Raw genomic sequence first — 15,982 nt, 5'->3', positions numbered from 1 at the left:
ATGCACATCCCACTGTATGTTCCCAGCCCGGTGTCTTCAGGTCCCGCTCGGCCAATCATTGCGCTGATTGCCCCGCCGCATTGCACTGATTGGCCAAGCGGGACGTGTCTGGAGCCCCAAAGCAAGTCGGAGTGGGGACCAGGTGAAGTATACGCTCCAGCTGCCGGGGGGTTAACAGGGCGGGCCCATAAGTGTACAGGACAGGGATCCGCAGCAGATTTCGCTGTGAATTCGCAGTAAGAGATTCGCTGCAGATCCGTTACGTGTGAACGCACCCTAAGGGTGCACAGTCTAAATTATAAATTAACCTTTATGTATGCTTTGTAGTGTGGAAGGAAACTGCAGTACCTGAATGAAACCTTCGCAAACACTAGGAGGACAAACTCCTTGCAGACAGACAGTTCAACTCATTGGGGGACACTTATCAAGACTAGTTTACCTGTACAAAGTCGTGCCCTCATTTTCCCGGCCAGATTTAAACACAAGGTGGGTATAGAAATTTACACCTGCTCCTGGTAAATTAGGTGTGGTGGGGAGGCCACACCTCCTCACCGCCACATACCCCATCACCTGACTCAATCACACCTGCTGTGCGCCACAGAGAAGGTAAGAATCTGCACCTTCTTCATGGCATACACCACCGGCATAATTTTCATAAATGTCCCCGTTTGCATAATGGTGTCATTTGGTTGCTGCAGCACAGCCTCAGTTTACTTCAGTGTACTTTAATTTACTTCAGCATCACCATCACACAATAAATGAAGCATTTTGCTTCTTGTCCTGTTCTTGGAGCTGGGGAGGGACTTTCAATGTAAAAGTCCCTGAAAACCCCTTCAATCTGGAAAAAAAAAAGAATGAAAGAAACTTTTTTAGCTTGCAGTGAGCTTGCAGTTTGACTTTGACTAAACTGTTTTAAATAAATAAATTGGTCCTCAGAAGCCCCCAGTCTTTAAGTAAAACCCACTATCTTCAAGAGGAAAATAAGGTTTTATGCTCAGATCTCCTGATGCGTGATAATAGGCAAAATATGGCCATTCTTTTCACCCCAAGTAGGCTTTCAGCCAATGGATATTGAATTAATTTTTCTTATAAAAATCATATGGAGTTTGTTTATTCCTTTAAATCAGGGCCAAACCTATATAGAAACCCTAGAACAATATTTGAATATTTAAAACCGCTTTAATAATTAGAAAAATAATCCTTGCTTAGTGACATAACCAACTGTATATTGTAAAGCTAGAAACACAGTGTATATAATCGATTCTGCCATTAATCATTCGTTTTTTTTTGTTTTTTTTTGCTGATATTTCTAGTTGATAAGAAAATGATATACAGCTCAGCTTTCATTCTACTACTGCAGAAATATGTGCCTTACTAGTCTCACTAGGTTGCTGTGCCTGCTTCTTCCAGGGAATGCATGTGTACAGATGTCATCATTAAAAAAGTAAACATACATATTACCTCTAATTTATATAACAATTCATGGCTTCTTTAACTAAAAATATAAATCTGCAGCATGCATCGAGTATAGCCATCTATATAAAAGATTTAATTTTAATTTGTTCCTCACATCTTTTCATTATGTGCCGTACACTAAAAATCATTCATGAAAAAACCTTATTTGAATCAAAATCATAGGGTTGGCCAGGTATGCTGCTGTAAAAGCATAGAAGGTGTCACAATTCTAGTACCTTTCTCTATAGGGCAGTTTTACATGTACATTTTTGTGATTTTCTTTTTAAAGGGAATCTATCGGCTTTAATTCATGTTCCAAAATGCTGACACTGATTGATAGTTGTTAATTGAGATGAGATAAGCTGCACATGTTAGCATACAGTGCTGTCTTTTGGCAGGAGGAAGGGATTATCCATATTCTCTTGTGCCTGTCCAATCAGCTGAAAACCCGACTGTGATGTCAGCACCCTCTCTCACCCCCTATATAAGGTGAATCGCTTCCTGGAGGCGGACAGTCGGCTGTGTATAGTAGAGAGTAGGTTACATCCAGCAGTTAGAGCAGGGAGAAAAATACAGAGAGATAAGGACAGCGAGGAGAGGATAGGATAGAAGAGGAGAGGAGGGTAGATGATGGGTGGTTTTCTGTGGGAGCAGTGAAGCCATTGTCCTGTATACAAAGTAACTGCGTAACTGTTGTTCATTATACCAAGTCACTGGGTGCTGCGTTTGCATTATAGCAAATCACAGTAAACACAGTGTCCATCTTAATAACTCACTGGGTGCTCATTTACCAATGTCCACTGCTGTCCTGTGAGAACATTGATATGACACCAACGTCCACTAATGGTCCATGGAGGAAATTGAATGATTGACAGGCTGATTGACATTTTTTTAAATTTACATTTTTCAATTTTGACACTGTCAAAGCAACAGCTGTTGAAAAAATTGCTACTCTGTAATAGTCCCACTATTGTAGCTACTATAGTAATTTCTGAATAATTTGCTAATTTCTAGTTGGTTAGTCAAGTAGACACACAGTACCTTTCTTATATCCAGCTGTGCTTCCAGAATGTAGAAAAATACTTTTATTCTCTGGTACGAAGAATCAAAGAGGTTTTTCCATGCTCCTGAATAGCTGCAGGCTGGAATGCCTCCTTGCCCCCCCCCCTCCCACTTGATTGACATCTAGAAGCTGAGTCCCAAGCAGGCTCACATATGGAAGGAGGGGATCTCCAATGATCATCAAGTGATAGCATATGCTAATGAGGAGTCCCTTTTAACCTCTTCTGTGGCCATAGCTGCTCTCAGGTCACATCAATCAATCTGCCGCTACCTATACTTATCAGGCAGTAGGGGCCTAAAATGGATACTCACTATATCCAAAAATGAAACTAGTTTCACAATAACTACTAACTACAACTAATCTCGTAACACAATACTAACATTCTCTCTCTCTTTGGAAGTATGACTTCTATAAGACTACGCCGAAGGAACCTCTTTTTATAATTTAACACACCATAGTGCAGTGCAATGCAAACAATAATTGTCAGATTAAAAAAAAAAATTACAAAAATACATACATACACAATGCAACAGCTATGAAAAGAAAAGGGAAAAAAACGGAATAAAAGGTTAGTGGTGAAAAGAAGCAATATCCTTGCTGTGGAGTTCAGCAGAGAAATATGGGCAGCCCTCCAAGCGATATATGGATTTCTTAATGATTGACAGCCCCTAGTTGGTTTCTATTTGTTCAGGGATTTTTAGCACAATATTTTCCCTCCAAAATTCTGGCTGGTCACTGAGAGGAGGCCAGTCAGATGGTAGTGATGGACACTCCTCTTTTTCTAGATTTACCCTGATGTGTTTAAATCCCACAACAATCACCAGTTTTCAGCATAGGGACATCTTAGTAGTATGACATAACCCTCAATCACATAGGCATATCCTAAGCAACCACTTGATATCAAACACGAATGCATACGGTCCACGTTATCAACCAATATCTAATATCATATGGTTCCTATTTGCCGATGATTTTAAAGTATGTATACAGTTGACTTTATCATAAATACCAGGTTGGATCCCTTCAAATATTTATTATGACAGGGTTTTCTTTGATATATAATTTTTCCTTTAAACTAGCCAGTCCAGAAATGGGGGTGATGGTCTGAGGTGTGAATCTGTGCCCATAGTGTAGGTGCAAACATAAAAGATGAGAGAACAGTCAAAAATTTGTTTCACAAGGTTCGCATAATGTATATTCGCAAATCTCAGACAACTCAATCTCAATAAACCACCCAAACCTTTAATTTAGCTACAATAGGGGTACTATAACTGAGTAATGTTTTGTTTAACAGTTATTGTTGTGACAGTGGCAAAAATTGGAAAAATATCAATCAACCAGCCAATCATTAAATTTTTGCCCAGAACAGCAAAAAGTGGCAGCACCATCAGGGGCAATGTCTTAAACCTAAAAGGCCCTAGAAGAGACACGTAAATATGGCAGCACCAGCAGTGGCACTTTTATAGACCCAGAAAGGACTAGAACATAGACCTGGAGGTGGCAGCGGCAGCACTTGGACCCTGAGTGGCCTAAGACATAAACCCTGTGGTGGCAGTGACAGCACTGGGACTCTATCCGACCCTGAGTGACCCAGCACGGATAGTTGACGGTGGTAACTGTAGCGGAACTTTTTTTTTCTTTAAAGCATTTCTTTAAATGTCAAGTAAAATTACTGTAATCTGACAGTTGAGCTGAATGGGCCATCCAACTGCCAAAAAATGGAAATGAAAACCTAGTCAATTAGGATTCACCTCAATAGACCATAACTGCACCGAGAAAAATGAAATAGAGAAAAGCTCACATTCAAGAAGGCTATACACTGATTGTATTAAGAAAAAAGAGTGACAAATTTTGTAACTGTAACTGTAACTTAAAAAAAAATAAATAATAAAATGGCGCAAATAATGTGTTAAAAAACCTTGCTAAATCTGGGCCTCTGCCTTTTTCCAAGATATGCATACATATCAACACCAAGTTAATGAATCAACAAAGGGCAACCCATGCATGGATCCCTTGGTGTGTTTAAGTTGTCTCCAGATTAAATGAACAAGGAAGGGGGACACTCCTAATGAGGTATGGGAGTCTCCCTCCCACCCTCCCTTTTGTCACTCACAAAAAAACTCACCCTAATGCTGCTCTCACATGTCGCTCCAGGGCTGCTGTGTAAAACCAAGTAGGATTTGACTTGGAGCTTCAGCTGCTGTGTGATGGACACTATAGTGTGGGACTTCAGGGTTTCCTCTGGTGACTTACCATTGACTGGACACTCAACCGGCTACCGTGGCTACTGCTGCGCCTCCACTACCAGTTATTCTTGTAGAGCGGCCAAGGTTCTCATGACTTGTTGGCATTGCAGGCTGGTGTTGATGCTGACAGGCCTCAACCAAACAACTGCAGAGTAGCTTACAGTACAGTTTGAGTTTTGCATCCCTGTCCATCTGTGTTAAAATATCCAGCATTTCCAGATGGAAACTAGGGTCAACCAGGGTGACTAGCCAGTGCTTGTCCCTCTTATGCATGTCCTTTATGCACGTGTCACAGAGCTAACACTCCAACATGCACATTGCCGTATGGATGAGATTTACTGAGCGCTTCACCCATGTCCTCTGTGTAACTTTTGGGTGCATCCTCTTCAGAAACAGATTTCTCCATCTGCTCTGGTGTTTCCAGGCCAGAGATGCTTCCTGATGGTGTTTGGAACACCTTGCCATATACCTCCTCCTCTACCACCAATTCGTCCATCTCCTGGCTCAGATTGACATTATAGAGGGTTGCACTGCTCTGAGTCCCCTCGGCAATGATGTTACAGAGTGGCTTCCTCGAACTGTACCAGCAATCAGCAGACGTCACGCATTATCTGCCAATCAGTGACCTGGAAATTGCAGTACTGCATGAATCTGACAGAGTGTGTGATGAAGACCGACAATCTCTATTGGTACAGCCAATCCAACATATGGAGGGACTAGTTCCACCGCATCGGCACAGATCAGTTGCAATCCAAGTTGGCGTATCTTACGTAGGGCATTCCATGCCACGCACAAGTGGCTGAAGTGGGAACATAGTTTTCTCGTCATTTTCATGAGATCCTTCAGTCTAGGGAAGAAATGGAGGAACCTATGCATGATAAGTTTCAGCACGTGAGCCATGCACGGAACTTGTTAGCCCTACCGGCTGCAGTGCAGACATGATGTTAAGTGTGTCACTTGCTTTGTGTAAATCTAATGACAAACACAACATTTGTTTATAAGAGGTCTGTGACCCACCTGATTGGGATGGACATATTTTCCTTAAAAATATGTGTGGACAAAATTTTACTGAGGGTCTTTAAAGGGGAACTACAGGTAGAGGTTAAAAAAAAATGAAACTTCTGCAGAAGCATAAAGCATTACTTAGCTATCTATCCCAGTTTTGAAACAACCAAAAATCCATTTGTTTTGGGGGGTTTTGTTCTGTATTGTGTTTTTGTACTTCCTGGTTGATCAGTTCACAGAATGCAGAACTGGTTCCAGAATGCATTGCTTACCCTCAACTGTTCATCACAGTCCCCCACCGTGCACATTCCCCGCCCAAATCTATTGCAGAACACATTGCAGTTTCATTGTGTTACTGATTTTTTTTTCAGTACTTTATCATTTCATTGTTGTACCACCCACACAGCACGCTGTATTCTCTATCTGTAACACTGATATTGGAAGAAAGTAAAGAACTTTTTGAATTTTTTTCTTTTCATTTCCTAGCACATATTATGATCAAGCATCTGTTAGCTTTAAAGTTGAGCCCCACAATAGGGCTCTAATCCTCTCTGCCGTTTAGCATCATTTACTTGTGTTACTGCATCATTTTTGTGAATATGCTGCAGTATTGCAATGACACTCCAACATGTGTGAACACAGCCCTAATTCTACTGCATACTTCTGCACAATTAGAGAAATCAGTGCAACACCTGCTTCTGGCCGGTCAGAGATGATGAATCACTCTGGAGATTGGGGGATCCAGCCAAGCCTCCTGGGAGATCACCCCCTGTCTGCATCATCTGCCCGCACTCAGCAAACACACACAATGTGAGACAGAGGCCTGGAATATTTGTCTCCGAAGGTGGTAGAGTAGTGGGAGCAGGAGACAATGTGAATTGGCACAGAGGCCATTTTTCTTCACTTCCTGGATTTCAAACTCCTACCAGTGTGGCAGATATGGTAATACATTATATAGACACATCTACTGTATATAACTTTTAATGTACTTTTCATAGAAAACAAGTTTTCCTTATGCGGAGTTCCCCTTTAAGTCACCATTGATCAGCAAGATAATATAATGTTCACATAGGGAATTATTCAAAATCTTGGAGGAGAGGGTCTTCACAGAATTAAACCATGGTAGGCATTGCATTCCCAAAGCATCACTTCTCCAATAACTTACTTGTAACTTTTGTAAGCTATAATTTACTACAGACTCTTCTGCAGTTGAGAGTTTCAACAAATGCCAAAAACTCTAAAACTGCCAATTTTTCTGATTCACTATAATATTTAGTTTTCAAATACACTACCAACACATTTTGTAAACATATGCTTGACGTATTATATTCTTTATATTGGCATTATGAATAAGCCATTTGTGAATAATTTTTTTTTACTGTATTGCCAGTTCAGAAAATAGCTAAAAAAACACATAGGCTAAAACAGGCCAAAAATAAAGAAAAATATATTTAACCCCTTAAGGACAGAGCCAATTTCGATTTTTGCGTTTTAATTTTTTCCTCCTTGTGCTTAAAAGGCCATAGCACTTGCATTTTTCCACCTAGAGATCCACATGAGCCCTTATTTTTTGTGTTACTAATTGTACTTGGCAATGACAGGCGGATTTTTTTCATAAAATGCACTGCAAAACCAGGAAAAAATTCAATGTGTGGTGAAATTGAAAAAAAACAACAACAACGCATTTTGTTTATTTGGGGGGTATTTGTTTTTACGCCATTCGCCCAGGGGTAAAACTGACTTTTTATATATGTTCCTCAAGTCGTTACGATTAAACAGAAAATAAAGATATGGTGATAGAAATTCGCTGCACCTTACTGATGTGTATGGAAAACCACCTACTTCGAGTGCACTACTGTCTCTGCGCTAGGAGAGTAATAATGAATAGGAAAAAGTAGTAGGCTCTCTAGAAGAGGGTGAAATGATATATAAAAGATGATATATAAAATATATGCTTAAATAGATCTAAATTGTGATGATATAGACCATGTATATATTAAAATAGATCTGGGTTGTAATTAAACATTTATTATAACACTTGAAAATACATGAGATGATTAGTCAGTGTCCGAATGACCAAACCCAACTATAGATGTACTTCAATATCAGACTCATGGTCAATACACATGGATTCATAAAAATCAGATTGAGATTAGTCAGTACCACAATGACCAAATACAACCAAAAATGTACTTGGTATATTAAAATCTTACAACATATACTGAAAAATATAAAAAATGTTAAATATAAATGAAAGAGTAAAAAATGATTAAAAAGTAGAAAATATATATATATAAAGAGCCCAGTGGTGTTTGGCTGCGCCGGGCCCAGCGCAGTCAATCCACACAATTGTATAGACAAGTGATCCCGAATCGCTGTACCAAATATTAGTTCGTATCGGCAGTATGTAGTTATCGTAATCTCAGCTGTGAAATGATAGATATAGCCTATCTTGCAAGTCCTATGTATTATATAGGCTATTGCAATACAAATATCTCATAGGCTCCGTAGTGATAGATGGCTGTGATACGGGCCGTGATCCTCACAGTCAAGAAATGTCTTTAGATATACATAACTGTATTTGTAAACATATACGATAAATTGAGACAGTGGCAGTGGAGTAATCCACCCCTCACCCTTTTGAAGACGGCTCTCACGGACCGATGTGGTGATGTCATAGTAACCCGACCATAGATGGATTTGGTCTTCCTGGGGTCTGTGTAGACAAACTTTGGGTTAGCACAGTGTGCTGTCTTGTGTGGAGTATTCACTGAGCCGTTGCGGCGTCCGCTTGTCAGTGAGCGCGCGCTCTTTCAAACTGTTATTTGAAATGGATGCCGTGGAGAGTACGGCTCCGGTTCGGGATCTTTTTGGCAAACTTGAATATAGTGAATGGCTCCATTATCCTTTGTTCTTAGGACGCGTTTCAGGAGGGCTACTTGCTCCTTTATTCAGCAAAAAATTTTGGATAACTATGTTGAGATGGTATCAGGTCAGGTTCTATAACTGCTCGGAACCTCTTATAAGACCCATTCTGGATCGTTCCGGATCGGTCCGGATAGTCTTTCCACATTTTCAGATCATTCAGTAATCTATAGTTACTTTTCAGATCATTCAGTAATAAATAGTCACTTATCAGCTTTTTAATAGTTATATATATGTAGTATGTAGCTGTGCGGACAAATCTCATAAGGCATATTAGTCTAGTTATTATCTGACACATTATTTGACACATTGGATTGACTGCGCTGGGCCCGGCGCAGCCAAACACCACTGGGCTCTTATATATTTTCTACTTTTTAATCATTTTTTACTTTTTCATTTATATTTAACATTTTTTATATTTTTCAGTATATGTTGTAAGATTTTAATATACCAAGTACATTTTTGGTTGTATTTGGTCATTGTGGTACTGACTAATCTCAATCTGATTTTTATGAATCCATGTGTATTGACCATGAGTCTGATATTGAAGTACATCTATAGTTGGGTTTGGTCATTCGGACACTGACTAATCATCTCATGTATTTTCAAGTGTTATAATAAATGTTTAATTACAATCCAGATCTATTTTAATATATACATGGTCTATATCATCACAATTTAGATCTATTTAAGCATATATTTTATATATCATCTTTTATATATCATTTCACCCTCTTCTAGAGAGCCTACTACTTTTTCCTATTCATTAAAACGAAATAAAACATGTATAACTTTTCTTTTATCTGATGGCCTGTAAAAAATTCAAACCATTGTTAACAAATATATGTTCCTTAAAATCCCTCAATTCCCAGGCTTATAGCGCTTTTATCCTTTGGTCTATGGGGCCAGTGAGATGTCGTTTTTTGCGCCATGATGTTTACTTTCTATTGGTACCTGGATTGCGCATATGCAAATTTTATTAAAATTTTTCTGGATTTGATGCGACCAAAAATGCACAATTTTGCAATTTATTTTTTTTGCGCTTACGCCGTTTACCTAAAAATACTAAAACAACTTATTTCTCTATTTTCTGACTGTAATTTTATTCTTTTAATGGAGGCATCAATTTTTAATCGGTCTTTTGCTCTGTAAACAGCAGTTTGTGAGATGCTTTACTGTATCTATGTGGTCTATAGGAAACCATACACTGGAACTAACTGACTTCAAAGTAAACATTTTGAAGATCAGTGTGCAGTGAGAGTGAGCTGTTGCTGTCATCTATTGTCGTATTCCTATATATGTGCCTTTTATTATAACCCCATCAGTGATGATAAGGAGGAGGCTACTGAAAAGTGATCTCATGGCGTCCATGCCATTGCTCCTGTCTATGACACTGCAAGTGACGTGGGTGGTCGCTCACGTTCTCAAACATTAGCAGGATAACGCAGGAGAACGTAAGCATTTTATTCATTGCCATCTTGTACTGACCTGGTCACATCAGGGTTAATTGTTCTCTGGAGTTCTCCTGCTCTTACCTGTGGGGGTGGGGTTTCCAGCCTGCATTTAAGCTCTGCTAACAGGCTGCTTACTGCCAGTGTTTGATCATCTCTGCACTAGCTAGGTTGGTGATCTGATCGCTGCAGTTCTGACCTCATTCTGTGTTCTGATCATCTCTTTGCCTGACCCCTTTGTACCTTGCTACCCATTGGTTTTGACCTTGGCTTGTTTTTGACCTTTCTCAGCCTCCTGATTTTGTCCTGACGCTCTTTCCTGGTTTTGACTCTGCCTGACTCTTCTGTGTGTGTCTGTATGTCTCTTGTCTCCCATCCCCTGCACAGTAGTCAGTGTATACGCAGTCTTCGTGGTTGTCGCCCCACGGTCTAGCGTGGGTGGGGCAATAGGCAGGGACAGAGGTTGGGGTAAGCGCAGGGCTCACGTTCCTCTGTTGTCTGTTTATCCCAGCCCTGACAAGCATAAGCAGTATTAGCTTATCATTAGGTTTCATACTGAAAATTAAGTGAAAATTTCAAAATTTCTAAATTATTTTAAAATGTAGAAAGTAAAATGGAGAATTTGAAAAAAAAAACACTAAAAATTCATAACTTATGCTTATGTTTCTTGCGCCAGTTGTCTCACTGCATAGAAAAATGGCTTGTCAATTGTGGTTAGCAATAGAGAAACATGCCTGCTTGAATGTTCCCCTGGACCTATTAGCGTGTTTATCTATGCGTAAAAGTCCTATTATTTTATGCCTCCCCTCAACTTTAGCTTTGTGAGACCGACTCAAAACCGAGACCGATTTAATATGCCGTTTTCTCAATGTAATGTTCAAATGTCCCCATCATATACTCTTTTAAATGTTAAAATTCTTGGGCTGACAAGATATGCTCAAAATTTTGTTTCCTTTTTATTTCTAGCTGCTAAGCTTTTGGCTTTTCTTAGAATAAATTGGTGATTTCTATGGATCTAGTTACTGTAGATCCAACTAAATTGGATTATGGTTAATGATCACCTTCATTCTATATGTCATGATAAGGCGTAAAATTTTCGGAAGGTTTGGCAGCCCTGGATTACATGTGTGTGTCCCCCCCCCCCCCACTACATAACAACGTCTTCTTCTTTTTTTAACATGTTTTTATTGAATTTTTAAACAACAATGGATAGGGTAGGGGAGGGGGTGGGGGAACGGGCAAGGGGGAAAGGAGAGGAACTGGGTGGGGGGCGTGGCATAGGTTGCCAAAAATAATAGATACATCGACCAGTAACATAGTCATACAGAGCATATTCATGAGCCAGTAACAGCGCAATGTCAAACTTATAAACCAGGTTTCGTACATTGTGCCAAGTATGTGGAGTTGTAGTGAAGACGGCAGCTCGAGATAATGTGCCTTAAGTATAATTCTGCCATCCCCAGGGAGGCTAACAAGAAGTGTTACAAACTATCAACCAAACAAAAACACTGAACCAAGAAAATGCAGGCCAAACAGTGTGGGAGCAACAATAAGGGCCACCCTCCAAGGCGTTGAGAACAAAGAGAGTAGTGGATAACATCAGTCGAGCACCAACCAGGTCGTATCAAACAGGGGGGCTGGACGAGAGTGATTGCTCCAAGTACCAAGTATGCTGGAACGTGGTCCGTAATTTCTGTTGTATTCTGGTGGGCTTAATTTGGATAAAGGAGTCCCAAAGTAGAAAAAAGGCTTTGACTTTAGACTCTTTGTGTAGGGCGGCTTCCACCCAATCCATTCTAAAAAGAAAGGTTAGCTTTTGTAGAAAAAGCCGCAGGGGGGGGGGGGGTTCGGGGAGAGGCACTCTTGCAATATTGATTTCCTGGCAGCCGCGGATACAATGAAGAGAAGTTTTTTTGGCTTCCCTTGAGCAGGAGTGGGCGGTGTAATCTATGTGGCTGAAGATGGCCCATTCCGGAGTTAGGGGCAAATGGTTTAGCAGAAGACCTGGATTTCCGAACAGTCCCAAAAACAATGATAAAGGTCGGTATTAGGGGCCTGACATCTGGGGCACGCAGGCGACGGAATACGTCCCATTATGTAGTTCGGTGTGGATATATATACGCCCTATGTGTAATTTTAACTGCCATATCCCAATAGGATGCAGCAGGGAGGATTTTTTTTTGCCCTGTACAGTGTATCCACCAAATCCGAAGAGGTGAGGTGGGGCATGTGTTGCAGCCATTTGGAGAGGCCAAGTGGAGAGGTAGAGTAGTCGAGATTTGAGCGCAAAAAGGTATAGTAGTGAGAGATAAGTTGTGAGGCGTTTTTGGTTTTCACCATAAGATTGACTGTTAGGTCCTCCTTGGCTTGTGGCTTTATCATGTGTAGTATGTTCCTTGCATAACTGGTAACCTGCAAGAACGGAAAGAAAGCAGAAGAGGGAAGAGCGAATTTTGCTTGCGCCTCAGTGAAGGACAGAGTAGAAGTTAGTGCAGGAGAGAGTATGTCCAAAACTTTAGTTATGTTATGATGGGATTGCCAGGATGAAAATATGTGTGCTGGTTTTCCGTCCTGGAAGTTGGGATTACCCAGGAAGGGGAGCAGCAAGGACGTGTGTACAATTAGATCAGAGAGCCTACGGACGGCCTGCCAGGCCTTTATGGGTGGGAAAAGCAGTGGGTTGCACCTGATGCTTTCGGGAAGTTGGTCAGGCGAAGCATGTAACACGTAGAGTAGCGAGTGTGGGTCCACGAAGCTACCTTTTATGTCATGGGATGTATAACAGGAGAGGCCATGGGTCCAGTCTCTGACTATGTGCAAGAGGGCAGCTAGGTTGTAGTTTCTAAGATTAGGGAAGTTAAGGCCACCATTATATTTTGTTTGCTCTAGGTATCGCATGGCTATTCTAGGAGGAACATTGTTCCATATGAAACGTCTGTATGTCGCTGTTATTAATTTAATGTCAGACTGTTTGAGGTATAAAGAGAGGGATTGCATGATGTAGCATGGGGAAGGCAATCATTTTGATTAAGTTGGCTCTTCCCAAGAAGGATAAAGTAAAGGATTCCCAGGGTTGTAATAAAGTTTTGAGATGGGTGTGGTATTGTTTGATGTTAGTGGCATACAGGCTGTTGGGGTTTCTGGTGATGAGGACTCCTAAATATTTTATGTGGGAACGTGCCCATTTTATGTTGTGTTCTGCAGCCCAGGTTGGGGTCGAGGGGCCCTTTAGAATCAAAGCCTCAGACTTGTCCAGGTTTAAAGTAAAGCCAGAGATACTCCCATACTGGGTTATGAGCTGCAGGACGTGACCTAGAGTGTGCCTAGGGTTGCGAATAAATAACAATAAGTCATCCGCAAATTCCGATACTCTTATTTCCCTAGAGCCTACTTGAATACCCTGGTGGGATGAGTTTGTGTGTAATAAACGAAGAAGGGGGTCTATGGAAAGGTTGAATAAAAGAGGGGACAGGAGGCAGCCCTGACGGGTACCACGGTATAGTGAGATCTGTGTGGAGTTGAATCCGTTTATTGTAAAGCATGTCTGGGCATCCGTCTGGAGACAGCGCAGAAAGGAGAGAAAAACAGCTCTGCAGTTGCGATATCCAAGTGATATCTCTAAGAACTTCCAGGAGACCATGTCAAATGCCTTTTCGGCGTCAAGACTCAGAAGGAGAGTTTGTGGTGAGTCTCGGGATTGTGCTGCAACAGTTGCTGCCATCGCCAGACGGATGCCCTTTGTAGAGTGCCTATTGTGCATAAATCCTATTTGGGAGTCAAAAGTGAGGGGAGAATTAGTTGTAAACGGTTAGCTATGATTTTGGTTAGAATTTTATAATCCTGATTGAGCAATGAGATAAGCCGATAGGATTGTACGAGCTGAGGGTCTCTGCTTGGTTTAGGGATAAGGACCGTACGGGATTCGTGGAACTGGGGGACTTGCCTGTTTTCTATATATATATTGCGTTGTATAAGGAAAGAAGGGTAGGTTTAATATGTGGGAGTAAAATTTTGTAGTACTGTAGACCGTCCGGGCCAGGGGACTTCTGGGAAGGAAGGCTACTTATCATGGATGTTAATTCTAATTCGGTGATGGGAGCGGATAGGGCCTCACGTTGGTCTGGGGTCAGTTTAGGGGGGTCGACTTTGTGTAAAAAGGACCATGTTGCTTCGGAGTCGTGGGCTGACGCCGTGTATAATGTGGAAGCTGCATTCTGAACATTTATGTGTTCAGGATAAAGTATCTAGTTTCATGGATAGTGATATCCAAAAATATGTATCTGGCCTCTGGATCTATGATTTGTTCGTGAACCTTGTGGGGGAGATCTCTATGTATGAGGATGGCCACCCCTCGGGATTTAGTGGAGTGGGGGGCCGAGATACAAGTGCCTATCCATGGGGCTTTAAGGGTAGATTTGTCTCCAGACTGCCAGTGGGTTTCCTGGAGTAGCACTAGTTGTGGTTTAAAGCGATAGAGACGTGTCAGAACTCGCTTTTGTTTGACCGGGGAGTTAAGTCCCGCCACATTCCACGAGAGCAATTTCAGGGTGGGGGTGTGGGTGAGTGTTGGTGCATTGGATGTTGGTGCTGTCATCCTATACCTGATATGAAGAGATGGCTAGGTAAAAGATATAAATCAGTGGCTCCCCGACACCCGTCCCAGCGAGCAGGCATCACAGGAGCAAAAAGGGAGGAGGGCGACTCGCGCAGCCCACCGCACACTGCATGAGAAGAAATAGGAAAGAATAAGGTTATAAGCCTGCGAAGAACATAACTTGCATAACAATAAGCAAAGAGCAACAAATACATATACAGCAGTACATTAACCCCTTCCCCCAATATGACGTCCAGGGACGTCATGAAAAGCAGTGGCAGAATGCATCATGACGTCCCTGGACGTCATGCTTTCCCTGCCTCCCCCCTCTGTCCCTGGGTGAGATCGGGCAGCAGGAGGAGGCTGTGTCACACAGCATCCTCCTGCTGCCACTGCCCGGAGGGGAGCCGCGCTCCCCCCCGGGCAGTTAACCCCATAAACGCCGCGGTCAATGCGACCGCAGCGTCTATGGGGAGATTCAGTGTCCCCCGCCGATCGGGCGGCGGGGGGAGGCTGCAGAACGCTGCCTCCCCCCACCGCCACTCAGTCTGTGTCCCCCGGCCCCCTCCCCTCGTCCTCCGATACCGGCGGATCGCCGCTACTACCTCATTAGCGGCGATCCGCCGGTACCGGGCATTACCGGCGCCGCCGATAGTTTTCATCTCCCCCCACCGTGAATCAACGGTGGGGGGAGATGAAAAATGTCCCCTCAGACCCCAGATCAGCCCCCCGATCACCCTCCCCGGGCGGCCATCAGATCCAAGATGGCCGCCCCCATCCCTGCTAACAAACGATGTTTGTTGGCAGGGATGGAAATGAATAAGTGATCAAAGCCCCATGCTCTCCGCCACCGGAGGTAGCGGAGAGCATGGGGCAGTGATCGGGGACCCCCCCGTGTGGTCCCGGAGCAGGCGATCGGCGGTATATACTATATACCGCCGATCGCCTGTTCCCAGTGCTGATCAGCACTTTTTATCCCCTGTCACCATAAATCATTGGTGACAGGGGATAAAAAGTGTCACCGTGCCCCCCCCCAAGTCGCCCCCCACCCCCCCAGTCACCCCCGTCCCCCAGTCACCCCCCCTTCCGCACATACGTTACCTGATCCACGGAGCTCCGTCCTCCTCGACATCCAGGCTGATTCTGAAGTGCGCATGCGCTCCAGAATCAGTTAGCTCTGAAAATTTAAAGTGACAGAGACCAATTTGGTCTCTGTCACTGAACTATGATTACTGTGATAGAA

General features: G+C 42.4%; 1 protein-coding gene across 8 annotated transcripts in view; it reads left to right on the top strand.

The window, feature by feature from the left end:
• The window catches only part of SUGCT (succinyl-CoA:glutarate-CoA transferase), a 660,405-nt gene that overhangs the window by 553,226 nt on the left and 91,197 nt on the right, over positions 1–15,982 (top strand). For 2 of the 8 annotated variants that reach the window (XR_011361904.1, XR_011361905.1), the window contains one exon: positions 328–486. The exons of the other annotated variants lie outside the window; for them this stretch is intronic. The gene's annotated coding sequence lies outside the window, so the exon portion shown is untranslated. The remainder of the gene's footprint in view (positions 1–327; positions 487–15,982) is intronic. 8 annotated transcript variants of the gene reach the window in all.

The sequence above is a fragment of the Dendropsophus ebraccatus genome, chromosome 2, assembly GCF_027789765.1.
Source record: "Dendropsophus ebraccatus isolate aDenEbr1 chromosome 2, aDenEbr1.pat, whole genome shotgun sequence".
Classification (NCBI taxonomy): Eukaryota; Metazoa; Chordata; class Amphibia; order Anura; family Hylidae; genus Dendropsophus; species Dendropsophus ebraccatus.
This window is presented reverse-complemented; position numbering and strand designations above follow the sequence as displayed.